At 44.3% G+C, this 27,953-nt stretch overlaps 1 long non-coding RNA gene across 1 annotated transcript; it reads left to right on the forward strand.

Annotated features, from left to right (window-relative positions):
• LOC139257386 (uncharacterized) lies at positions 1–27,891 on the forward strand. Its single transcript, XR_011592284.1, has 3 exons — positions 1–92; positions 27,289–27,360; positions 27,664–27,891. It is a non-coding gene; the product is annotated as an uncharacterized lncRNA (long non-coding RNA).
• The last annotated feature ends 62 nt before the right edge of the window (positions 27,892–27,953 follow it).

A 27,953-nucleotide genomic window follows, 5' to 3' on the forward strand; every position in this document is an offset into this window, starting at 1 on the left:
TCTCCACCAATATCCGCTCTTAAGCTCGCACAGCTGAACACACATTCTGCAGCAGGAAGTATTCCTCACTAGCGCTATTTAAAGGGTTACAGGTTAGTTGCTGATTGATTTCTACTAACTGTAGAAGTGTTTGGTAGTTTGTACAGTTATTTCAAGATGCTAACTTGAAGTGGTGTAACTTCAAGGAGTCTGCACAGATCGCTTGCTTCAAGACATGGGTTCACTAGTAAACATTCCACTTGGCCTACAGCATGACAGGGAGAATGAGCAGAGATGACATAGAGCAGGACAAGCTGCAGGCAGAGGGAGGAGGAGCAGAGCTGCCAGCAGGAGGCCATATCCACTCAGGGTAGTCAGGGAGCAATTTTTCTACCTGAACCTCAGTACTGAACAGTGTGTCAGATGTATGCACGTTATCAAGGGCCTCCTCACTGAAATCTACCACTTGCTGCAGCCACAACTGCAACCTCAGAGCAGGGTGAGGACCACTTTGCCAGTGGCTGTGATGGTCATGATGGGCATGAGCTTTTATGTGTCGGGCTCTTTCCAGGCTGGAGCAGGAGATATTTGCAACATCTCCCAGTTTTCCATGCACTGTTGCATAAGGGAGATCACACAGGCTCTGTATTCCAAGAGAGCTGACCATATTTCATTCTTTTTGGCCAGAAAGCAGCAGGCAGAGCAAGCACGCAAATTCGTGAGGATTGCAGACTTCCCCTTGGTGATGGGTGTCAATGACTGCACGCACGTCGCTTTGCGGGCACTGCATGCCAACTCTGAGATAAATCGCAACCAAAAGGGATTCCACTCCCTCAATATCGAGCTGGTCGGTGACCATACTCAGTGAATCATGCTGGTGAATGCCCGGTATCCTGCTAGCAGTCATGATGTCTTCATTCTGCAGCAGTCCGCTATCCCATCTGCATTTTCTTTAAAAAAAATTAATTCCAGGATGTAGGCGTTGCTGGCAAAGCCAGCATTTATTGCCCATCCCTAATTACCCTTGAGAAGATGGTGGTGAGCCTCCTTGTTTGGTAGATGCGAGTGTTGTAGCTGTATTGGAACAGCTTGGTTAAAGACAAGGCTAATTCTGGAGCACAAGTCTTCAGCATGACAGCTGGGTTGTTGTCGAAGCCCACAGCCTTTGCTGTATCCAGTGGTCTCAGCCATTTCTTGATACCATGTGGAGTGAATTGGATTGGCTGAAGACTGGCTTTTGTGATGATGTAGACCTCAGGAGGAGGCCGATATGGATCATAGAAACATAGAAACATAAAAAATAGGTGCAGGAGTAGGCCTTTCGAGCCTCCACCACCATTCAATAAGATCATGGCTGATCATTCCCTCAGTACCCTCTTTCCTGCTTTCTCTCCATATCCCTTGATCCCCTCAGCCATAAGGGCCATATCTAACTCCCTCTTGAATATATCCAATGAACTGGCATCAACAGCTCTCTGCGGCAGGGAAGTCCACAGGTTAACAACTCTCTGAGTGAAGAAGTTTCTCATCATCACAGTCCTAAATGGCCTACCCCTTATCCTAAGACTGTGTCCCCATGTTCTGTACTTCCCCAACATCGGGAACATTCCACCTGCGTCTAACCTGTCCCGTCCCGTCAGAATAGGAGACCAAAACTGAACACAATATTCCAGGTGAGGCCTTGCCAAGGCCCTGTACAACTGCAGTAAGACCTCCCTGCTCCTATACTCAAATCCCCTAGCTATGAAGGCCAACATACCATTTGCCTTCTTCACCGCCTGCTGCACCTGTATGCCATCTTTCAGTGACTGATGAACCATGACATCCAGGTCTCGTTGCACCTCCCCTTTTCCTAATCTGCCGCCATTCAGATAATATTCTGCCTCCGCGTTTTTGCCCCCAAAGTGGATAACCTCACCTCACGGTGCAGCTACAGGGAGAAGGCAAAAAAGAAGTAGAAAGAAACAGAAAGGTGACGTCACAGCCAAGGGGGTAAGTGATTGGCTGGTGATTGGTGAGTAGTTTTTCTTTTTTCTCTTCTAAAACAGTGAGTAAACTTTAGCATTGTTGTTGCCTATCTAAGGGTTAAGTCATGGCAGGAGAGCTCGGTCATGTGATATGCTCCTCCTGTACCATGTGGGAACTCAGGGACGCCTCCAGTGTCCCTGACGACTACGTGTGCGGGAAGTGTATCCGCCTCCAGCCGAGCATCCACGATGCTGAGAATGACGTGAATAGCACGTTTAGTGAGTTGTTCATACCGCAGGTGAAGGGTCCACAGCCAGTTAGGGAATGGAAGACCAGCAGGAAGAGCAGTGCAAGGAAGGTAGTGCAGGGGTCCCCTGCGGTCATCCCCCTGCAAAACAGATACACCGTTTTGAGTACTGTTGAGGGGGATGACTCATCAGGGGAGGGCAGCAGCAGCCGCCAAGTTCATGGCACCGTGGCTGGCTCTGCTGTACAGGAGGGCAGGAAAAAGAGTGGGAGAGCGATAGAGATAGGGGATTCGATTGTAAGGGGAATAGATAGGCGTTTCTGCGGCCGCAACCGAGACTCCAGGATGGTATGTTGCCTCCCTGGTGCAAGGGTCAAGGATGTCTCGGAGCAGGTGCAGGACATTCTGAAAAGGGAGGGTGAACAGTCAGTTGTCGTGGTGCACATTGGTACCAACGATATAGGGATGAGGTCCTACGAGATGAATTTAAGGAGCTAGGAGATAAATTAAAACGTAGGACCTCAAAAGTAGTAATCTCAGGATTGCTACCAGTGCCATGTGCTAGTCAGAGTAGGAATCTCAGGATAGCTCAGATGAATACGTGGCTTGAGCAGTGGTGCAGAAGGGAGGGATTCAAATTCCTGGGGCATTGGAACCGGTTCTGGGGGAGGTGGGACCAGTACAAACCCGACGGTCTGCACCTAGGCAGGACCGGAACCAATGTCCAAGGGGGAGTGTTTGCCAGTGCTGTTGGGGAGGAGTTAAACTAATGTGGCAGGGGGATGGGAACCAATGCAGGGAGACAGAGGAAACAATAAGGAGACAAAACCAAAAGACAGAAAGGAGATGAGTAAAAGTGGAGGGCAGAGAAACCCAAGGCAAAAAACAAAAAGGGCCACTGAATGTAAAGGGGCTGCAGGAGGGGTCAAAACTAAAAACTAGTATTAAAACACTCTACCGAAACGCACGCAGCATTCAAAATAAAGTAAATGAGTTGACGGCACAAATCATTACAAATGGGTATGATTTGGTGGCCATTACAGAAACGTGGTTGCAGGGTGGCCAAGACTGGGAATTAAACATACAGGGGTATCTGACGATTCGGAAAGATAGACAAGAAGGGAAAGGAAGTAGGGTAGTTCTGTTAATAAAGGATGATATCAGGGCAGTTGTGAGAGACGATATTGTGAACAAAATGTTGAATAATTGTGGGTGGAGATTAGAGATAGTAAGGGGAAAAAGTCACTGGTGGGCGTAGTTTATAGGCCCCCAAATAATAACTTCATGGTGGGGCGGGCAATAATCAAGGAAATAATGGAGGCATGTGAAAAAGGAACGGCAGTAATCATGGGGGATTTTAACCGACATATCGATTGGTCAAATCAAATTGCACGGGGTAGCCTGGAGGAGGAATTCATAGAATGCATACGGGATTGTTTCTTAGAACAGTATGTTACAGAACCTACAAGGGAGCAAGCTATCTTAGATCTGGTCCTGTGTAATGAGACAGGAATAATAAACGATCTCCGAGTAAAAGATCCTCTCGGAATGAGTGATCACAGTATGGTTGAATTTGAAATACAGATTGAGGGTGAGGAAGTAGTGTCTCAAACGAGCATACTATGCTTAAACAAAGGGGACTACAGTGGGATGAGGGCAGAGTTGGCTAAAGTAGACTGGAAACACAGACTAAACGGTGGCACAATTGAGGAACAGTGGATGACTTTTAAGGAGCTCTTTCATAATGCTCAACAAAAATATATTCCAATGAAAAAGAAGGGCAGTAAGAGAAGGGATAACCAGCCGTGGATAACCAGGGAAATTAAGGAGAGTATCAAATTAAAAACCAATGCGTATAAGGTGGTCAAGGTTAGTGGGAAAATAGAAGATTGGGAAAATTTTAAACGACAGCAAAGAATGACTAAGAAAGCAATAAAGAAAGGAAAGATAGATTACGAAGGTAAACTTGCGCAAAACATAAAAATGGATAGTAAAAGCTTTTACAGATATATAAAACGGAAAAGAGTGACTAAAGTAAATGTTGGTCCCTTAGTAAATGAGAAGGGGATTTTATAATAGGAAATGTGGAAATGGCTGAGACCTTAAACAATTATTTTGCTTTGGTCTTCACAGTGGAAGACACAGAAACCAAGCCAGAAATTGCTGGTCACAGGAATGTGGGAAGGGAGGACCTTGAGACAATCACTATCACTAGGGGGGTAGTGCTGGACAGGCTAATGGGACTCAAGGTAGACAAGTCCCCTGGTCCTGATGAAATGCATCCCAGAGTATTAAAAGAGATGGCGGAAGTGAAAACAGATGCATTTGTTATAATCTACCAAAATTCTCTGGACTCTGGGGAGGTACCAGCGGATTGGAAAGCAGCTGATGTAACGCCTCTGTTTAAAAAAGGGGGGCAGACAAAAGGCAGGTAACTATAGGCCGGTTAGTTTAACATCTGTAGTGGGGAAAATGCTTGAAACTATCATTATGGAAGAAATAGCGGAACATCTAGATAGGAATAGTGCAATCAAGCAGACGCAGCATGGATTCACGAAGGGGAAATCATGTTTAACTAATTTACTGGAATTCTTTGAGGATATAACGAGCATGGTGGATAGAGGTGTACCGATGGATGTGGTGTATTTAGATTTCCAAAAGGCATTCGATAAGGTGCCACACAAAAGGCTACTGCAGAAGATAGAGGTACGCGGAGTTAGAGGAAATGTATTAGCATGGATAGAGAATTGGCTGGCTAACAGAAAGCAGAGAGTCGGGATAAATGGGTCCTTTTCGGGTTGGAAATCGGTGGTTAGTGGTGTGCCACAGGGATCGATGCTGGGACCACAACTGTTTAGAATATACGTAGATGACCTGGAAGAGGGGACAGAGTGTAGTGTAACAAAATTTGCAGATGACACAAAGATTAGTGGGAAAGCGGGTTGTGCAGAGGACACAGAGATGCTGCAAAGAGATTTAGATAGGTTAAGCGAATGGGCTAAGGTTTGGCAGATGGAATACAATGTCAGAAAGTGTGAGGTCATCCACCTTGGGAAAAAAACCCAAAAAAGGGAATACTATTTGAATGGGGAGAAATTACAACATGCTGTGGTGCAGAGGGACCTGGGGGTCCTTGTGCATGAATCCCAAAAAGTTACTTTGCAGATGCAGCAGGTAATCAGGAAGGCGAATGGAATGTTGGCCTTCATTGCGAGAGGGATGGAGTACAAAAGCAGGGAGGTCCTGCTGCAACTGTATAGGGTATTGGTGAGCCCGCACCTGGAGTACTGCGTGCAGGTTTGGTCGCCTTACTTAAGGAAGGATATACTGGCTTTGGAGGGGGTACAGAGACGATTCACGAGGTTGATTCCGGAGATGAGGGGGTTACCTTATGATGATAGGTTGAGTAGACTGGGTCTTTACTCGTTGGAGTTCAGAAGGATGAGGGGTGATCTTGTAGAAACATTTAAAATAATGAAAGGGATAGACAAGATAGAGGCAGAGAGGTTGTTTCCACTGGTCGGGGAGACTAGAACGAGGGGGCACAGCCTCAAAATACGGGGGAGCCAATTTAAAACCAAGTTGAGAAGGAATTTCTTCTCCCAGAGGGTTGTGAATCTGTGGAATTATCTGCCCAAGGAAGCAGTTGAGGCTAGCTCATTGAATGTATTCAAGTCACAGATAGATAGATTTTTAACTAATAAGGGAATTAAGGGTTATGGGGAGCGGGTGGGTAAGTGGAGCTGAGTCCATGGCCAGATCAGCCATGATCTTGTTGAATGGCGGAGCAGGCTCAAGGGGCTAGATGGCCTACTCCTGTTCCTAATTCTTATGTTCTTATGTTCTTATCCACATTATATTGCATCTGCCATGCATTTGTCAACTCACCTAACCTGTCTAAGTCACCCTGCAGCCTCTTAGCGTCCCCCTCACAGCTCACACCACCACCCAGTTTAGTGTCATCTGCAAACTTGGAGATATTGCACTCAATTCTTTCATCTAAATCATTGATGTATATTGTAAAGAGCTTGGGTCCCAGCAATGAGCCCTGCGGCACTCCACCAGTCACTACCTGCCATTCTGAAAAGGATCCGTTTATCCCGACTCTCTGCTTCCTGTCTGCCAACCAGTTCTCTATCCACGTCAGTATATTACCCCCAATACCATGTGCTTTGATTTTGCACACCAATCTCTTGTGTGGGAACTTGTCAAAAGCCTTTTGAAAGTCCAAATACACCACATCCACTGGTTCTCCCTTGTCCACTCTACTAGTTACATCCTGAAAAAATTCCAGAAGATTTGTCAAGCATGATTTCCCCTTCATAAATCCATGCTGACTTGGACCGATCCTATCACTGCTTTCCAAATGCGCTGCTATTTCATCCTTAATAATTGATTCCAACATTTTCCCCACTACTGATGTCAGGTTAACCGGTCTATAATTACCCGCTTTCTCTCTCCCTCCCTTTTTAAAAAATGGTGTTACATTAGCTACCCTCCAGTCCATAGGAACTGATCCAGAGTCGATAGCCTGTTGGAAAATGATTACCAATGCATCCACTATTTCGATGGCAACTTCCTTAAGTACTCTGGGATGCAGACTATCAGGCCCCGGGGATTTATCGGCCTTCAATCCCATCAATTTTCCGAACACAATTTCCCACCTAATAAGGATATCCTTCAGTTCCTCCTTCTCACTAGATCCTCGGTCTCCTCTTACTTCCAGAAGGTTATTTGTGCCTTTCTTCATGAAGATAGAACCAAAGTATTTGTTCAGTTGGTCTGCCATTTTGCTCCCCATTATAAATTCACCTGAATCCGACTGCAAGGGACCTACGTTTGTCTTCACTAATCTTTTTCTCTTCACGTATCTATAGAAGCTTTTGCAGTCAGTTTTTATGTTCCCGGCAAGTTTCTTCTAGTACTCTATTTTCCCCCTCTTAATTAAACCCTTTGTTCTCCTCTGCTGAATTCTAAATTTCTCCCAGTCCTCAGGTTTGCTGCCTTTTCTGGCCAATTTATATGCCTCGTCCTTGGATTTAACTATCCTTAATTTCCCTTGTTTGCCACGGTTGAGCCACCTTCCCCATTTTATTTTTACTTCAAACAGGGATGTACAGTTGCTGACGTTCATCCATGTGATCTTTAAATGTTTGCAATTGCCTATCCACCGTCAACCCTTTAAGTATCATTTGCCAGTCTATCCTAGCCAATTCACGCCTCAAACCATCGAAGTTACCTTTCCTTAAGTTCAGGACCCTAGTTTCCGAATTAACTGTGTCACTCTCCATCTTCATAAAGAATTCTACCATGTTCTGGTCACTCTTCCCCAAGGGGTCTCGCACAAGAAAATTGCTAATTAGTCCTTTCTCATTACACATCACGCAGTCTCGGATGGCCAGCTCCCTAGTTGGTTCCTCGACATATTGGTCCAGAAAACCATCCCTAATACACTCAGAAAATCTTCCTCCACCGCATTGCTACCAGTTTGGTTCGCCCAATCAATATGTAGATTAAAGTCACCCATGATAACAGCTGTACCTTTATTGCATGCATCCCTAATTTCTTGTTTGGTGCTGTCCCCAACCTTATTACTACTGTTTGGTGGTCTGTACACAACTCCTACTAGCGTTTTCTTCCCCTTGACATTCCGTAGCTCCACCCATACCGATTCTACATCATCTAAGCTAATGTCCTTTCTTTCTATTGCATTAATTTCCTCTTTAACCAGCAATGCCACCCCACCTCCTTTTCCTTTCTGTCTATCCTTCCTAAATGTTGAATACCCCTGGATGTTGAGTTCCCAGCCTTGGTCACCCTGGAGCCATGTCTCTGGGATGCCAATTACATCATATGCATTAACTGCTATCTGCGCAGTTAATTCGTCCACCTTATTCCGAATACTCCTCGCATTGAGGCACAGAGCCTTCAGGCTTGTCTTTCTAACACACTTTGCCCCTTTAGAATTTTGCTGTAATGTCATCCTTTTTGCTTTTTGCCTTGGGTTTCTCTGCCCTCCACTTTTACGTTTCTTCTTTCTATCTTTTGCTTCTGCCTCCATTCTACTTCCCTCTGTCTCCCTGCATAGGTTCCCACCCCCCTGCCATATTAGTTTAACTCCTCCCCAATTGCACTGGAAAACACTCCCCCTTGGACATTGGTTCTAGTCCTGCCCAGGCGCAGACCGTCCGGTTTGTACTGGTCCCACCTCCCCCAAAACCGGTTCCAATGTCCCAGGAATTTGAATCCCTCCCCTCTGCACCACTCCTCAAGCCATGTATTCATCTGAGCTATCCTGCGATTCCTACTCTGACTAGCACGTGGCACTGGTAGCAATCCTGAGATTTGAGGTCCTACTTTTTAATTTAGCACCTAGCTCCCTAAGTTCGTCTTGTAGGACCTCATCCTGTTTTTTACCTATATCGTTGGTACCTATATACACCACAACAACTGGCTGTTCACCATCCCTTTTCAGAATGCCCTGCACCCGCTCCGAGACATCCTTGACCCTTGCACCAGGGAGGCAGCATACCATTCTGGAGTCTCGGTTGCGGCCGCAGAAACATCTATCTATTCCCCTTACAATTGAATCCCCTATCACTATAGCTCTCCCACTCTTTTTCCTGCCCTCCTGTGCAGCACAGCCACCCATGGTGCCATGAACTTGGGTGCTGCTGCCTCCCCTGATGAGTCATCTCCCCCAACAGTATCCAAAGCAATGTATCTGTTTTGCATTGGGATGACCGCAGGGGACCCCTGAACTACCTTCCTTGCACTGTTCTTCCTGTTGGTCACCCATCCCCTTAATGGCTGTGTACCCTTTACCTGCGGTAAGACCAACTCACTAAACGTGCTATTCACGTCATTCTCAGCATCGTGGATGCTCCAGAGTTCATCCACCCGCAGCTCCGGTGCCGCAATGCGGTCCGTCAGGAGCTGTAGGCGGATGCACTTCCTGCATATGTAGTCGTCAGGGACACCGGAAGCTTCCCTGACTTCCCACACAGTACAGGAGGAGCATAATACACATCCGAGCTCTCCTGCCATGACTTAACCCTTAGATTAACTTAATTTGGCAACATCAATGCTAAAGGTTACTTCCTGATAAAGAAAAGAAAAAGCAAAACTATTTGCCAATCACTTATCCCATTGGCTGTGACGTCACCTTTCGATTTCTTTCTACTTTTTTGCCTCCCTGCTGCAGCTGCACCGGCTCGCCTCCCGAACTCCCGCCTCTCAGGAACTCCCGCTGGACACTGACGGGCCTCTTGTAGGCCGCACCCCTCCTGAACCCCCACCTCTCACGAACTCCTGTTGCTCACTGACAGGCCTCTTGTAGGCCGCTCGCCTCCCGAACCCCCATCTCTCACGAACTCCTGTTGCTCACTGACAGGCCTCTTGTAGGCCGCTCGCCTCCCAAACTCCCGCATCTCACGAACTCCCGCTGCTCACTGACAGACCTCTTGTAGGCTGCTCGCCAACAAGAGGAGGAGAAGCAGGAAGAGGAGGAAGAGGAGGAGGAAGAGCAATGGAGGAGGCAATCCAGGCAGCCCCTAATTGGCCGGGCCGTCTGTGATTGACTTATCCGGCTATGATACCAGCAAACATAACCGCAATTCCCCATTCACCAACAGTCCCACACCTTACCTTCCCTCTGTCACTGACGACCATCGCAACGTCCATTTGGCCACAATGCAAAAATAAAAGCCAACACAAAATAAACATTCCAAACTAAATTTATCAATTAAATCATGCCATATTGCAATGTAAACTAACAACCCTTTAGTGCTTGTCTTCCATGTGCCTTTGCCTGTCCTAGTGCTCCTAAGCAGTGCTACCCCAGTGGCTGTAGCATGGCTGGTGGAAGGCTGTGGACTTTCAGTGGAGGAGACTGTAGATGGCCTTGGATGACAACCTCAAGCAGCTTTAGGCCTAGAAGGCCTGGCTTTGGACTGTACCATCTCAGCATAGAAATATAGAAACTTAGAAAATAGGTGCAGGAGTAGGCCATTCGGCCCTTCGAGCCTGTACCACCATTCAATAAGATCATGGCTGATCATTCACCTCAGTACCCCTTTCCTGCTTTCTCTCCATACTCCTTGATCCCTTTAGCCATAGGGCCACATCTAACTCCCTCTTGAATATATCCAACGAACTGGAATCAACAAGTCTCTGCGGTAGATAATTCCACAGGTTAACAACTCTCTGAGTGAAGAAGTTTCTCCTCATCTCAGTCCTAAATGGCTATGATATATTCACAGAGGACAGCACACACAGCTTCCTACATGGCAGGCAGCTCTCTCGGAATCTGTCTGGTTCTGTTTGTTATTAACTCTGCAGTTGCAGTACACAATACGTCCACATCCACAGCGTGGAGCTACAAACATTACAAGCTTACAGACATTGCATTTCTCCCTCCTTAATGAAGAAGTTATTACAACAAACACCATACATAACTTTCATGTTTATACATAACACAGGATATAAACTTATTTTTTTTTCATATTTACAAATTTAACTTTACCACTTGTTTTCCATTTTGAAGACGATATCTTTGCTCTCGAACAGAACTTTCCAAACCTGGTGTCGATTTCACACTCATTCGAGGCTCATCCCGAGGAACGTTTTCCTCCACGGAATTTCCTTGATTTTCATTTGAACTCACTAACTTCAGGCTCTTTGTTTTCCTGACTCGGACTCAGACTTTCATTCTGATTCTCTCCTGGATTTGTTTCCAGTACATTGGATTTAGGATTTGCTACTGGTGTATCAAAACTATCTGATGTGTCAGAAATAATTGAATCATTCTCACCTTCAATTCCTTCCATGTCTGTAGGTAAAATATGATCAATATGAACAAACCTAACCTGTCCATTATCAAACATCTTTACCAAATATGTGTGAGGACCACATATCTTCACCTTGAACCATTTATGGTGATGGTTCTTCACTCTCACCTTCTGATTTAATTTCAAACTTCTCTCTTTTACTCTACCTCTATCATGATTCTCTTTCTGTCTTAATTGTGTCTCTTTTACGGACTGTGCCAAATTTGGTTTTAACAACGAGAATCTGGTTCGTGGCTGTCGTTTGAGAAACAACTGGTGTCCTACCAGTAGTTGTATGAGGAGCATTTCGATATGTAATCAAAAAATTAGCCAACTTGTGATCCAATGACAACTGTCGTTTCCTTGGATTTGGATCTAACATTTGTTTTATGAGGGCACGTTTTATAATTTGCACAGTGCGCTCTGCTGCACCATTCGAAGCAGGATGGTATGGTGGAACCTTGGTATGTTTCACACCACTTTTGTTTGTGAATTGTGCAAATTCTTCTGAACGAAATTGTGGTCCATTATCCAAAACAATTTCTTCAGGAAGGCCAAATGAAGAAAATAATTTTCGTAAAATGTCCAATGTTTTACTTGTTGTTATTTTCCACATTGGAAACACCTCAACCCACTTCGAATGGCTATCAATCACAATGAACAATTGTTGTCCTTCTAACTCAGCAACATCAATATGTAGCCTTTGCAACACCCTGGGAGGCCATTTCCATGGCTGTAATGGTACTGATGGTGGTTGCTTGCCTACCGATTGATATGTCGTACACTGATTCACGATGTACTCTATTTCTTTATCGAGACCTGGCCACCATAAATAACTGTGTGCAAAACTCTTGGTCAAGCACATTCCCAGGTGCTGGTCATGGAGGTCTCCTAATAATTTGGACCTGAATTTATTTGTACAACTACTCTTGCACCCCACATGATACAATCTTTATCGACGGATAATTCATTCCTACGAATGAAGAATGGATGTGCATCTTTGTCTGTTACCTGGTTTGGCCATCCATTTGCAATATACACATACACCTTTGACATCATTGGGTCACATTTGGTTGCTCTACCAATCTCTTCAGCTGTGACTGGCAGTTCATCAATGTATGAAAAATAAAACACTTCTTCCCTATCGGGTGTAACTTGTGATGGGGAATGCAATCTAGACATTGCATCAGCATTACTGTGATCAGCCGATCGTCTGTATTCAATATCATATGTATATGCTGACAAAATCAAAGCCCATCTCTGCATTCGGGCTGCAGCTAATGTTGGAACTGGGGACTTTGGATGGAGGATTGCTGTTAGGGGCTTATGGTCCGTATCGATGGTAAACTTATGACCATACAAGTATTTGTGAAACTTCTTGACCCCAAAAATTAATGCCAAAGCTTCCCTTTCAATTTACGCATAATTACTCTCACTGGCACTGAGAGTGCGTGAAGCAAAAGCAATTGGTCTCTCCTCCCCTCTACGTGATACATGAGAGATCACTGCCCCAACTCCATACGGAGAGGCATCACATGTTAGCTTAATCTCCTTAGATATGTCATAGTGAACTAACATGGTGCTCTCTACCAATTTGCTTTTACACTCCTTGAATGCTGTATTACATTCTTTTGACCACTTCCAATGGACCTGTTTTTTCAAAAGTTCATTCAGTGGATGTAATACTGTAGCCAAATTTGGTAGGAACTTCCCATAATAGTTCAAAAGACCCAAGAATGAACGAAGTTCAGTGACATTCCTGGGAGTGGGTGCATTTCTAATTGCATCCAATTTTTCCATGGTTGGATGTAAACCATCTTTGTCTACTCTGTACCCTAAGTACTCCATTGAGTTTTTAAATAACTCACAGTTACGAGCAGACACTCGTACTCTGTGCTTCTCTAGCCGTTTGAGGACTTCATTCAATATGTTATTATGAATTTACCTATTTGGTGCTGAAATTAGTATGTCATCCAAATAACATACTACCCCTTCAATACCTTATTCATCACCCCTTGGAATATGGCAGGGGCGGAAGTCACTCCAAACGGTAGCCTATGAAATTGAAACAGACCTAGATCAGTATTTATAGTCAAACATGACTTGGAGTCCTCATCTAGTTCAAGCTGTAAGTAGGCATTTGTAAGATCCAGTTTTGAGAAGATCTGACCACCTGTCAGTGTTGTGAACAAATCTTCTATATTCGGCAATGTATTGGGGACATTACCCTCAAGAACCTTGTTTACGGTTACTTTACAATCACCACACAATCTTATCTTACCACCGGACTTAGGTACAGCAACAATGGGTGTAGCCCAATTACATCGATCTATCTTACAAATAATGTTCTCAGTCTCTAGTCTTTTGAGTTCTTGCTCAACTTTCTCCTTGAGTGCATATGGTACGGAACGTAGCTTGCAGTAAACCGATCTAGCGTCCTTCTGTACCCTGACACTCGCCTTGAAGCCTTGGATCGGACGGCCCATTTCGCAGAATACCTTCGGATACTTCTTGATAACCTCATCCGTTGATGAAAATCTCGCTTCCACACAGAAAATCTTAATCCAATCCAGCTTCAGTGAGCTCAACCAATTTCTTCCTCGTAAGGCAGACTTGTCTCCTTTCACTACTATTAGAGACAAGTTCTGAAATTGATCTTTATATTTCACCGGTACGATGATACGACCTACCACAGGAATTTTCTCTCCCGAGTAGCCTCGCAGCTCTATCTTGGATTTCTCCAGTTGGAAATCACGCAATTTGTCGAGGTATATTGACTCCGGTACTACACTCACGGATGCACCCGTGTCAATTTCCTTTGGTATCTTGAATCCCGCAACATCTATGTGGATTTTGATGCTTCCTGAATCGCTGTCCGTTAACCTCGTATTCCTGATGGTGTGTAATTCTAACATCTCCTCGGCCTGTTGTTGTTCTTCCATGCTATGTAGTATCTTGGGATTTCTACTCATAGCTTTGAACGCTGGACTCATAGCTTTAAAAGCTGGTTTACCCTTCAGTCGGCATGCCTTCACAAGATGCCCAGTCTTCCTGCAGAAGAAACACTCTGCCTTCACATATGGACAACTTTGAGCAATGTGTTGTCCCAGGCACCGATAGCATGACTTCGACGCTCTGTTAGACTTTCCAGTTTCTGAGACTTTGGGCCCCCACCATCTTTTACTTTGAACCTGCAGGTGATTTACCTCGGTTGACTGACGACCGTAATTATTATTTAATTCTCGGGAATATTGTTCGGCCATGCCCATCGACCTCGCTGTCTGACAAGCAATCTCAAAAGTCAAGCTATCCGTCGTCAATAACTTCCTTCTGATCGCATCATTTTTCACCCCACAAACAAAACAATCCCATAATGCTCGGTTTTGAAAGTTTCCAAAATTACAGTGCATCGATAGCTTTTTTAATGCTGTGATGTAATCGCTGATACTTTCATCAGCCTTTTGATTCTGAATCCTGAAACGATAGCTTTCAGCAATTTCTAATGGTTTGGTATTATAGTGCTACTCCAGCTTCATTAAAGTCTCTAAGCATTGTGTCCTTTGGCTCGTCAGGCACAAGCAGATTTACAAGGGTTTCTGACAATGCCGGAAACGCCTCCGATAAGAAGATTGTTTTCTTACATTCCAACACAGCCTGGTTCTGGACTGCATTGTCTGGAACTTCGATTATGTTATTTGCAGTGAAATACACTTTGTGCCAATCCACATAAGAAATAGAGAGTGCTTCAGAATCAGTTTCACTTCTAGCCCATTTCACATATTCAGGCCATTTGTTTATCAAGGGATTTGCTTTTAACACCATAGGCAGACGTGTTCCATGGTTTTACTGCGAATGCCATGGAAACCACTCTCACTTCTGCATCATCAAGGCTGCATGAATGTCAGATTATCAAAGTTTGAGATTTTAAGAGGAAAAAAAAGAGATTTTGCAGGTGTAAATCTTTATATATGATATAACTAAAAACATACTCAACTCAGCAATCATAGGCAGCTAAAGTACTCGGGTTTAAAAAAAATCATTGGTTACATTACACTGTGAAGATCTGCCAACAACCCATAATAGCCAATTTATTTTCATTGCACAACAAACCTCTGTGATTGAGTTTCTGATAACAATATTCATTCAACTGCGACTAACAACTATCTGCACCAATTGGTCTTGATTCTAGAACCTCATAAAAATATTGAACTAAACCTTAAGATTCTTTAATACAAAGGCACAATACTGTGGATGCTGAAAATCTGAAATATTAACAGAAAATGCTGGCGAAACTCAGCAGGTCAGGAAACATCTGTGGAGAGAGAAACAGAGGTGACGTTTCAGAACTGGAATAAATGTTACAGATGTGACAGGTTTTAAGAATCAGGGGAAGGTCGGGGGTGGGGGTGAAGGGGAAGAATGAACAAAAGGGAAGGTCTGTGATAGTGTGGAAGGCAGGAGTGATTAAATGATAAAGGGATGGCAAAAGAAAATGGTAATGGAACAAGTAAAGAAACAAAAGATGAGCCTAGAGGAGATGTAAATGACAACAATCGTTATCAGCACCTGCTGTCCGAAAAAATGGGAGTCGTGGTTATGATCTGAAATTGTTTGTAAAGTAAAATGAGCATTAATCTGTTCCCCCTGTTCTGCAGCAGATTTCCTGAATGGCTTTTCAGCTGCTTGTCCTGAGTATGCCTGAAGAGGGCCCAGCACAGAAAATAACAAGTAAATGAATGTCAAAGACTTTTCCACTCAGATTCTCTTCTCGTGCCAGGTGCAGTTCATGGGCAAAACCTGGTATTAGCTTCCAGAACTGTGGTTTTGGTATTATCTGTGACAAGTGACAAGCTGGTATTGTCAAGAAAGGCCTTTATTTTTTGGCTTTTTGAATAAAATAAATGGTTTTGATGCTTCTGTACTAGTTGCAAAATGCTGTTAGTCCTTTACACTCAGTACTCGAGTCTGTGTGCCGTTCTGTGCCAGCCCTCTCCTTTTAATATGACTTATTTAGCGGGAGATGAGGGAAAACTACCCCAAACTTCCATGACAGCTGCTGGCCTTATTTGCCTGAGCATCTCCTGAGCCACTATTTCCTTACCACAAAGTAGAAATCTGTCCTTGCCCTTTATCCTGCATCTGCTCCACAATGCCTGCAATAAAATTAGAACTTTACAGTCAAATCAGCCTCTTCTCCCTATTCCAGCACCATCATTCTTCATACTCACAATTGTTTTCCCTGTTCCTTCACATACAGCTGGCCACAATGGTGCTGCCCACATACCAGATTCCTGAAAGTCAGACTGTAGAAGTTTCCACACTGCTTTTTGGAGTGCTGCTCCTAATCCAGCCATAGCATAGCACAGCAGTACAAACTAATTCCTTGGGAGAGAATCTTTAAATTCACGTGAAGATCACCAGCATACTCATTGGTCTGATTCAATGCTCTGACTAAATAAAAGTATGTATATGTCGCTCACTAACCAAGAGAGGACATTGTGCTTTATTATTTTTCTTGTTGACAAGGAGGGAACTGAAGTTAAGTTAGAGGCTGTCTTATGTTCACTGTCTGTCTGTAAAATAAAGTAGCTCAACAATTCATATCTGGCCCTGTCCCACTAAAGTCCATTTAACAAAATATTGGAGAAGCACATATGAGGGCACATGCGAAGGACGTGAGATCGACGTCAGATCATAAGAGAATTCTACTGTTACACCCATAGGTTGTGCTATCCTATAGTTAGATATTTGGCAGTGTGGAGAAACCCCTGAACGTAAGATACAAATGGCCCTGGAATTTGCAGTTGGAGGCGTATCTCTTGAGTACACCTCAGACCCGCTAAACATATGCAAACCTAGCTTCAGGCTCCTCGGATTCGAGTCCTGAGCCTCCAGATGTATGCCTGCGGAAAGGTCCACAGATCCCAAGGACACAGCCAGTTCGGAAGCGTCTCTGGGATCACGTGGGCCGGGTCCTCCAATTACAAAGGAGAATTCCATTGCTGTCATTTCTGAACGGAATCACCTAATGACAAGTAATGGAATACCCGAATAATTAAAGAATTTACACAATTCTGATAAAAATAAATGTTTTCATTTTCAAATGTAATTAAAATGTCCTTCAATACATCAAATATAATAAAAATGTAATTTTTTGAAAAATAATGTTAAAGATTTTAATCCAGGCCAAAATTTGCATAAAGTAGTTTAAATTGTTTGTGCATTATTTTTAATTTTTTAATTTAAAATTTATATTAACCCTTACACTGGTGAAAGCAGGCCCTAATGCTTTTATGAACCATAAGAGGTTTGTGGGCATTTGTTGGGCAGTAGTTGGGCAAATGTGCCAGCGAAAGGGATTTTACTTTCGGTTCGGTAGATCTTTCAAAGTCAACCTTGACAGATCGCATGTTCCAGGATTTCATGCATGCGTTGCACATGCAAAATCCCAGAACTTATGGGTCCTTTTAGAAGGCCTATGACGGCGTAAGCTGAGCGTATGCTGTTGAAGCCACCACTAAAATTTGGGCTATGGTCTGCATATGGGATTGAGCAATGTCACTGAACCGGAGATAATATCTAAGGTTGTAGCTACCTGAAATTTGTCGTAAAGAATTTACATGTGGTTAAGATCTATTACATGCTAGATTTCCATACTATGTCTTACAGTCACCCTACTCTGCTTTTTAGATCTACAAATATAAGTGTATCTGCATTTGGACAATCTTTAACCTGCACTGGACTTCAGAGAATGTTTCCACTTTTATGGAAGAGCAAAACTAGAGGCCATCAATATAAGATAGTCACCAAGAAATCAAATAAGGAATTCAGAAGGAATTTCTTTACCCAGGGAGAATGTGGAACTTGTTATCACTGGGAATGGTTGAGGCAAATAGTATTGATGCATTTAAAGGGAAGCTGGATAAGCGTATGAGGCAAAAGGGATTAGAGAGTTATGCTGATAGATGAGGAAAGATGGGAGAAGGCTCAAGTAAAGCATAAAGGGTGGCATAGACTGGTTGGGCCGAATGGCCTGCTTCTGTGCCGTGTATCCTAGGTAATTCTATGGAATGGTGATGTATGTCCAACTTAAGTTCATGTGTGACTTTGAGGGGAACTTGGAGGTGATGGTGTTTCCACAACATTGCTGCTCTTGTTCTTCTTTGTGGTAGATGTCAAAGGAGAGGGAGGTGCTGTCGAAGCAACCGCGGTGAGTTGCTGCAGTGTATCCTTTGTGTAAACTGCAGCTGCAAACTGTTCTGTCCTGGATGGTATTGAGGTTCTTGAGTGGTGCTATGGTCACACCCACCCAAGTGAGTGCTGAGCAGTCTGTCACACTCCTGATTTCAGCCTTGAAGCTGGTAGTGAGGCTTTGAGAGGTCAGGAGATAAGCTGCTCATCCCAGAATATGCAGCCTCTGTCCTATTCTTGTAACCACAGTGTTGATATGGTCGGTCCTGTTCAGCTTCTGGTCAATAGTGACCCTTAGCATGTTGATGCTGAGGGACTGCCATTGAAGATCAAGGGAAGATAGATGGGATTTCTCTTGTTCATGAGAGAAATTGGGAAAATTTTAAACGACAGCAAAGAATGACTAAGAAAGCAATAAAGAAAGGAAAGATTACGAAGGCAAACTTGCGCAAAACATAAAAACGGATAGTAAAAGCTTTTACAGATATATAAAACGGAAAAGAGTGACTAAAGTAAATGTTGGTCTCTTAGAAGCTGAGAAGGGGGATTTAATAATGGGTAATGTGGAAATGGCTGAGACCTTACACAATTATTTTGCTTCGGTCTTCACAGTGGAAGACACAAAAACCATGCCAAAAATTGCTGGTCACATGAATGTGGGAAGGGAGGACCTTGAGACAATCACTATCACTAGCGGGGTAGTGCAGGAAAGGCTAATGGGACTCAAGGTAGACAAATCCCCTGGTCCTGATGAAATGCATCCCAGGGTATTAAAAGAAATGGCGGAAGCTATAGCAGATGCATTCGTTATAATCTACCAAAATTCTCTGGACTCTGGGGAGGTACCAGCGGATTGGAAAGCAGTTAATGTAACGCCTCTGTTTAAAAAATGGGGGCCGACAAAAGGCAGGTAACTGTAGGCCGGTTAGTTTAACATCTGTCGTGGGGAAAATGCTTGAAACTATCATTAAGGAAGAAATAGCGGGACATCTAGATAGGAATAGTGCAATCAAGCAGATGCAGCATGGATTCATGAAGGGGAAATCATGTTTAACTAATTTACTGGAATTCTTTGAGGATATAACGAGTATGGTGAATGGAGGTATACCAATGGATGTGATGTATTTAGACTTTCAAAAGGCATTCGATAAGGTGCCACACAAAAGGTTACTGCAGAAGATAAAGGTACGTGGAGTCAGAGGAAATGTATTAGCATGGATAGAGAATTGGCTGGCGAACAGAAATCAGAGAGTCGGGATAAATGGGTCCTTTTCGGGTTGGAAATCGGTGGTTAGTGGTGTGCCACAGGGATCGGTGCTGGGACCACAACTGTTTACAATATACATAAATGACCTGGAAGAGGGGACAGAGTGTAGTGTAACAAAATTTGCAGATGACACAAAGATTAGTGGGAAAGCGGGTTGTGTAGAGAACACAAAAAGGCTGCAAAGAGATTTAGATAGGTTAAGCGAATGGGCTAAGGTTTGGCAGATGGAATACAATGTCGGAAAGTGCGAGGTCATCCACCTTGGGGAAAAAAAACAGTAAAAGGGAATATTATTTGAATGGGGAGAAATTACAACATGCTGCGGTGCAGAGGGACCTGGGGGTCCTTGTGCATGAATCCCAAAAAGTTAGTTTGCAGGTGCAGCAGGTAATCAGGAAGGCGAATGGAATGCTGGCCTGCATTGTGAGAGGGATGGAGTACAAAAGCAAGGAGGTCCTTCTGCAACTGTATAGGGTATTGGTAAGGCCGCACCTGGAGTACTGCATGCAGTTTTGGTCACCATACTAGCTTTGGAGGGGGTACAGAGACAATTCACGAGGCTGATTCCGGAGATGAGGGGGTTACCTTGTGATGATAGATTGAGTAGACTGGGTCTTCACTCGTTGGAGTTCAGAAGGATGAGGGGTGATCATATAGAAACATTTAAAATAATGAAAGGGATAGACAAGATAGAGGCAGAGAGGTTGTTTCCACTGGTCGGGGAGACTAGACCTAGGGGGCACAGCCTCAAAATACGGGAGCCAATTTAAAACCGAGTTGAGAAGGAATTTCTTCTCCCAGAGGGTTGTGAATCTGTGGAATTCTCTGCCCAAGGAAGCAGTTGAGGCTAGCTCATTGAATGTATTCAAATCACAGATAGATAGATTTTTAACCAATAAGGGAATTAAAAGTTGGTGAGAGGGGAGCGACCTGTCAAAAGCCCAGCGGGAGATCGAGAGCCAGCGGCAGTTGGTGAGAGGGGAGCGACCTGTCAAAAGCCCAGCGGGAGATCGAGAGCCAGCGGCAGTTGGTGAGAGGGGAGCGACCTGTCAAAAGCCCAGCGGGAGATCGAGAGCCAGCGGCAGTTGGTGAGAGGGGAGCGACCTATCAAAAGCCCAGCGGGAGCTCGAGAGTCAGCGGCAGTTGGCGAGAGGCGGGACCAGTGTCGGAGCGACCTATAAAAGGCGTACCGGTGCAGCTACAGCGGGAGAGAAAGCAAAATAGAAGTAGAAAGTAATCAAAAAGTGACGTCACAGCCAATGGGGTAAGTGATTGGCTGGTGATTGGTGAGTAGCTTTTCTTTTCTTTTTTATATCAGTAAGTGAACTGCAACATTGTTATTACCAATTTAAGTGTATCTAAGGTTAAGGCATGGCAGGAGAGCTCGGCCATGTGATATGCTCCTCCTGTACCATGTGGGAACTCGGGGACACTTCCGGTGTCCCTGGGCGCTACGTGTGTGGGAAGTGTATCCGCCTCGAGCTCTTGACGGTCCGCGTTGCGGAATTGGAGCTGAGGGTGGATTCACTCTGGAGCATCCACGATGCTGAGAATGACGTGAGTATCACGTGTAGTGAGTTGGTCTTACCGCAGGAGAAGGGTCCACAGCCAGATAGGGAATGGAAGACCAGCAGGAAGAGCAGTGCAAGAAAGATAGTGCAGGGGTCCCCTGTGGTCATCCCCCTGCAAAACAGATACACTGCTTTGAGTACTGTTGGGGAGGATGACTCATCAGGGGAGGGCAGCAGCAGCCAAGTTCATGGCACCGTAGGTGGCTCTGCTGCAAAGGAGGGCAGGAAAAAGAGTGGGAGCGCGATAGTGATAGGGGATTCGATGGTGAGGGGAATAGATAGGCGTTTCTGCGGACGCAACCGAGACTCCAGGATGGTATGTTGCCTCCCTGGTGCAAGGGTCAAGGATGTCTCGGAGCGGGTGCAGGACATTCTGAAATGGGAGGGAGAACAGCCAGTTGTCGTGGTGCACATTGGTACCAATGACATAGGTAAAAAAAGGGATGAGGTTCTACGAAAAGAATTTAAGGAGCTAGGAGCTAAATTAAAAAGTAGGACCTCAAAAGTAGTAATCTCGGGATTGCTACCAGTGCCACGTGCTAGTCAGAGTAGGAATCGCAGGATAGCGCAGATGAATACATGGCTTGAGCAGTGGTGCAGCAGGGAGGGATTCAAATTCTTGGGGCATTGGAACCGGTTCTGGGGGAGGTGGGACCAGTACAAACCGGACGGTCTGCACCTGGGCAGGTCCGGAACCAATGTCCTCGGGGGAGTGTTTGCTAGTGCTGTTGGGGAGGAGTTAAACTAATATTGCAGGGGGATGGGAACCTATGCAGGGAGACAGAGGGAGACAAAAATGAGGCAAAAGCAAAAGACAGAAAGGAGATGAGGAAAAGTGGAGGGCAGAGAAACCCAAGGCAAAGAACAAAAAGGGCCACTGTACAGCAAAATTCTAGAAGGACAAAGGGTGTTAAAAAAGCAAGCCTGAAGGCTTTGTGTCTTAATGCAAGGAGTATCCGCAATAAGGTGGATGAATTAACTGTGCAAATAGATGTTAACAAATATGATGTGATTGGGATTACGGAGACGTGGCTCCAGGATGATCAGGGCTGGGAACTCAACATCCAGGGGTATTCAACATTCAGGAAGGATAGAATAAAAGGAAAAGGAGGTGGGGTAGCATTGCTGGTTAAAGAGGAGATTAATGCAATAGTTAGGAAAGACATTAGCTTGGATGATGTGGAATCTATATGGGTAGAGCTGCAGAACACTAAAGGGCAAAAATCGTTAGTGGGAGTTGTGTACAGACCTCCAAACAGTAGTAGTGATGTTGGGGAGGGCATCAAACAGGAAATTAGGAGTGCATGCAATAAAGGTGCAGCAGTTATAATGGGTGACTTTAATATGCACATAGATTGGGCTAGCCAAACTGGAAGCAATACGGTGGAGGAGGATTTCCTGGAATGCATAAGGGATGGTTTTCTAGACCAATATGTCGAGGAACCAACTAGGGGGGAGGCCATCTTAGACTGGGTGTTGTGTAATGAGAGAGGATTAATTAGCAATCTCATTGTGCGAGGCCCCTTGGGGAAGAGTGTCCATAATATGGTGGAATTCTGCATTAGGATGGAGAATGAAACAGTTAATTCAGAGACCATGGTCCAGAACTTAAAGAAGGGTAACTTTGAAGGTATGAGGCATGAATTGGCTAAGATAGATTGGCTAATGATACTTAAGGGGTTGACTGTGGATGGGCAATGGCAGACATTTAGAGACCGCATGGATGAATTACAACAATTGTACATTCCTGTCTGGCGTAAGAATAAAAAAGGGAAGGTGGCTCAACCGTGGCTATCTAGGGAAATCAGGGATAGTATTAAAGCCAAGGAAATGGCATACAAATTGGCCAGAAATAGCAGCGAACCTGGGGACTGGGAGAAATTTAGAACTCAGCAGAGGAGGACAAAGGGTTTGATTAGGGCAGGGAAAATGGAGTACGAGAAGAAGCTTGCAGGGAACATTAAGGCGGATTGCAAAAGTTTCTATAGGTATGTAAAGAGAAAAAGGTTAGTAAAGACGAACATAGGTCCGCTGCAGTCAGAATCAGGGGAAGTCATAACGGGGAACAAAGAAATGGCAGACCAATTGAACAAGTACTTTGGTTCAGTATTCACTAAGGAGGACACAAACAACCTTCCGGATATAAAAGTGGTCAGAGGGTCTATTAAGGAGGAGGAACTGAGGGAAATCTTTATTAGTTGGGAAATTGTGTTGGGGAAATTGATGGGATTGAAGGCCGATAAATCCCCAGGGCCTGATGGCCTGCATCCCAGAGTACTTAAGGAGGTGGCCTTGGAAATAGCGGATGCATTGACAGTCATTTTCCAACATTCCATTGACTCTGGATCAGTTCCTATCGAGTGGAGGGTAGCCAATGTAACCCCACTTTTTAAAAAAGGAGGGAGAGAGAAAGCAGGGAATTATAGACCGGTCAGCCTGACCTCAGTAGTGGGTAAAATGATGGAATCAATTATTAAGGATGTCATAGCAGCGCATTTGGAAAATGGTGACATGATAGGTCCAAGTCAGCATGGATTTGTGAAAGGGAGATCATGCTTGACAAATCTTCTGGAATTTTTTGAGGATGTTTCCAATAAAGTGGACAAAGGAGTACCAGTTGATGTGGTATATTTGGACTTTCAGAAGGCTTTCGACAAGGTCCCACACAGGAGATTAATGTGCAAAGTTAAAGCACATGGGATTGGGGGTAGTGTGCTGACGTGGATTGAGAACTGGTTGTCAGACAGGAAGCAAAGAGTAGGAGTAAATGGGTACTTTTCGGAATGGCAGGCAGTGACTAGTGGGGTACCGCAGGGTTCTGTGCTGGGGCCCCAGCTGTTTACATTGTACATTAATGATTTAGACGAGGGGATTAAATGTAGTATCTCCAAATTTGCGGATGACACTAAGTTGGGTGGCAGTGTGAGCTGCGAGGAGGATGCTATGAGGCTACAGAGTGACTTGGATAGGTTAGGTGAGTGGGCAAATGCATGGCAGATGAAGTATAATGTGGATAAATGTGAGGTTATCCACTTTGGTGGTAAAAACAGAGAGACAGACTATTATCTGAATGGTGACAGAGTAGGAAAAGGGGAGGTGCAACGAGACCTGGGTGTCATGGTACATCAGTCATTGAAGGTTGGCATGCAGGTGCAGCAGGCGGTTCAGAAAGCAAATGGCATGTTGGCCTTCATAGCGAGGGGATTTGAGTACAGGGGCAGGGAGGTGTTGCTACAGTTGTACAGGGCCTTGGTGAGGCCACACCTGGAGTATTGTGTACAGTTTTGGTCTCCTCACTTGAGGAAGGACATTCTTGCTATTGAGGGAGTGCAGCGAAGATTCACCAGACTGATTCCCGGGATGGTGGGACTGACCTATCAAGAAAGACTGGATCAACTGGGCTTGTATTCACTGGAGTTCAGAAGAGTGAGAGGGGACCTCATAGAAACGTTTAAAATTCTGACGGGTTTGGACAGGTTGGATGCAGGAAGAATGTTCCCAATGTTGGGGAAGTCCAGAACCAGGGGTCACAGTCTAAGGATAAGGGGTAAGCCATTTAGGACCGAGATAAGGAGAAACTTCTTCAGCCAGAGAGTGGTGAACCTGTGGAATTCTCTACCACAGGAAGTGGTTGAGGCCAATTCACTAAATATATTTAAAAGGGAGTTAGATGAAGTCCTTACTACTCGGGGGATCAAGGGTTATGGCGTGAAAGCAGGAAGTGGGTACTGAAGTTTCATGTTCAGCCATGAACTCATTGAATGGCGGTGCAGGCTAGAAGGGCTGAATGGCCTGCTCCTGCACCTTTTTTCTATGTTTCTATGTTTCTATGTTACGGGGAGCGGGCGGGTAAGTGGAGCTGAGTCCACGGCCAGATCAGCCATGATCTTGTTGAATGGCGGAGCAGGCTCGAGGAGCTAGATGGCCTACTCCTGTTCCTAATTCTTATGTTCTTATGATGGTTTTTACCGGAACTTATAAGATATAAATATTACCTACCATTTGTCAGCCCCAGTTTTCAAGTTATCCATGTCCTGTTGTAGGTTATTCTATGATTGATTCATTAATTCTGTCAATTTAGTACACTGTATTCGCTGCTCACGATGTGGTCTCCTCTAAAATGGGGCGACCAAATGCAGATTGGGTGACCGCTTTGCGAAACACCTCCGTTCAGTCTGTAAACGTGACCTTGAGCTTCCGGTCGCTTGTCACTTTAATTACCCCGCTCCACTGCCACTCTGACATCTCCGTCCTCGACCTCCTACACTGTTCCAATGAAACTCACACAAGCTCGAGGAACAGCACCTCATCTTTTGTTTAGGCCTTTTACAGCCTTCTGGACTCAACATCGAGTTTAACAATTTCAGGCCATAACCTCTGCCCCCTTCCCCCCACCCCCAACGATCTTATTTTCTCTCTGTCTCCAATGACAGCTGGTAGTTATTCTGCCATTCACACCCTATCTAGATTAACCTTTTTCTAACTTCTGCCATTTCCATTTCAATTCGGCCCACCATCTCGTTTCTCTCTCTAATCTCTCCTGTCTTCCACCCTATCACAGACCTTCCCTTTTGTTCTTTATTCCTTCCCCCTTCAGTGCTCCTTAAGAATCTGTTCTTTTTGAACATTCGCCAGTTCTGATGAAGGGTCATCGACCTTTTTACTCTCCAAAGATGCTGCCTGGCCCACTGAGATTTCCAGCACATTCTGTTTTTATTTCTGTTGGGGGCTGCTTCAGTGGGATTGAAGCAGAGACCGTGTCAACATGTGAGAATAGATTCGATAGGTGGTTGGAGAAAAGGGGGGCAAAGTGATATGGGAATAGCATGAGCACTTCGGATTCGGACTGCCCATGTGAAGGACAAATACAAACACTGACTAGTTGGGCTGAATGTCCTGTTTCCATCTAATTTCCATGTAATTCTATGACTCTGTCACATAAATAAAATAAATACAATTGCTATAAGCATTTAGAATATATTACAAAATATAAATGCAAATTAAACAATGGCATTTCAAAGATGGGCTTATGTTAAGAAAGCAGTTAATAAAGCATATGCGATCCTAGGCTTTATAAATAGAGGCATAGAGTTCAATAGCCAGGAAGTTATGCTAAATATATATAAAACACTAGTTCAGCCCCAGCTGGAGTAATGTGTCCAATTCTAGGCACTGCAGTCTAGGAAGGACGTGAAGGCTTTGGAGAGAGTACAGAAGAGATTTACCACACTGGTTTCGGGGACGAGGGATTACAGTTACATGGAAAGACTGGAGAAGCTGGGGTTGTTTTCCTTTGAGCAGAGAAGGCCAAGAGGAGATTTGATATAGGTGTTAAAGCATTTATATAAAGTAAATAAAGAAAAAGTGTTCCCAATGACTGAAGGATTGATAACCAGAGGGCACAGATTTAAGGTGATTAGCAAAACAACCAGAGGCGACATGAGGAAAAACTTTTTCATGTAATGAGTGGTCGGGATTTGGAATGTGTTGCCTGATAGGGTGGTGGAAACAGATTCAATAGTAACTTTTTTTAAGGGAATTGGATAACTTGAAGCAGGACAAATTGCAGGAATATGGGGGAAGAGCAGGGAAGTGGGACCAACTGGATTGCTCTTCGAACATGCAGATTCGATGGGCTGAATGGCCTCCTTTTGTGCTGTACTATTCTATGATTTTATGATAGGTAATAGCATTTTGCTCCACAGTCAAGAAATGTATTCCATATTGAAGGACCTAGAACTAACTATCAATCTATCTGTCCTAATTTTCTCAATACCTGTACTTGAATATGGGGTTAATGCTGTACTCTGAACAGATGACACTTGCCAGGAAAGGAAGCTCTCACTTGTTCTTAATTCTGAATTCCATCACCATTGGAGGACCAAAATCTTGGTAAAATGCAGCCCTTTTTTCCTTTACTGCTCATTATATTGAAACCTCCTACTTTACTTTCAGCAAAGTAGGAAAAGTGGTTCCCTGTGGTTAAATTATCTTCAGAAGTAAGAACCAATCTGCTGTAATGGAGAGATCAAAGGCTATTGCTGCCCCCACAATTTTCTGCCTCATTCACCTTCATTGTCATTTCTTACTCTAATTACATCTGGCTTCTTAGAGGAAGCAGAATAATCTATTTAAAAATGTTCTGTCTCAGGGGTAAGGAGGATTCTGCATTCCTTAGTCTTCAAAAGATATTAATAACACCGCTTGATTTTATTTTCTCTGTTCTTTAAAATTCAGATCAACAGATGGTGATGGTGGGGACAAGATGTGATAAGTAATTACATGTGGACTCTCGATGGAGCAGAGTTGGTGAGCTGAACAGATCTTTTTCATTCCGGCCTTTCTTATGTTCTTATCTTCTCAACAGGGTATGGATCTACTAACATCTCCTACCACAGACTAAAATGCAAACCAAGTTAAAAATAAACGTACTAGTTCCAATTGACAAGTGATTAATTCATTAGCCCATAATTGGGTAACATCAATATGTGCAATTCAACCACTGAGCACCTCAAGACTAGATCTATTGTATAACAATTGTAGGAGGTTATTGTTTTTCTGTCTCTCCAATTTCCTTAATTCCCCAAATTTATTCTCACTTCTCCCTAAAAGACATAGGGGCCGAAATTGGTGGCCTTACCGCCCACTGCCGCAGAGTTTTTTCGCCGCTCTCCCCTCGGTGGCAGATTCCTCCAGGCCGGCAGGAGGAAAGTACCGCTGGGAACCGCCCCTTGACGGCCGCTGGCGCGCAAGTCGCGTAAGATTCCTCCAGCCGGGAGTCGGCGACAGCAGGGGGAAAGACCGTTGTGTGAGGGCAGATCTAACCCCAACAGTGAGTAAGAAGACTTGCAAAAAAAGGTTAGTGAACTTTTAATTTTTTATTCCAGCGATTTATCTGTTTG

This window comes from Pristiophorus japonicus, chromosome 3 (assembly GCF_044704955.1).
Source record: "Pristiophorus japonicus isolate sPriJap1 chromosome 3, sPriJap1.hap1, whole genome shotgun sequence".
NCBI lineage: Eukaryota > Metazoa > Chordata > Chondrichthyes > Pristiophoridae > Pristiophorus > Pristiophorus japonicus.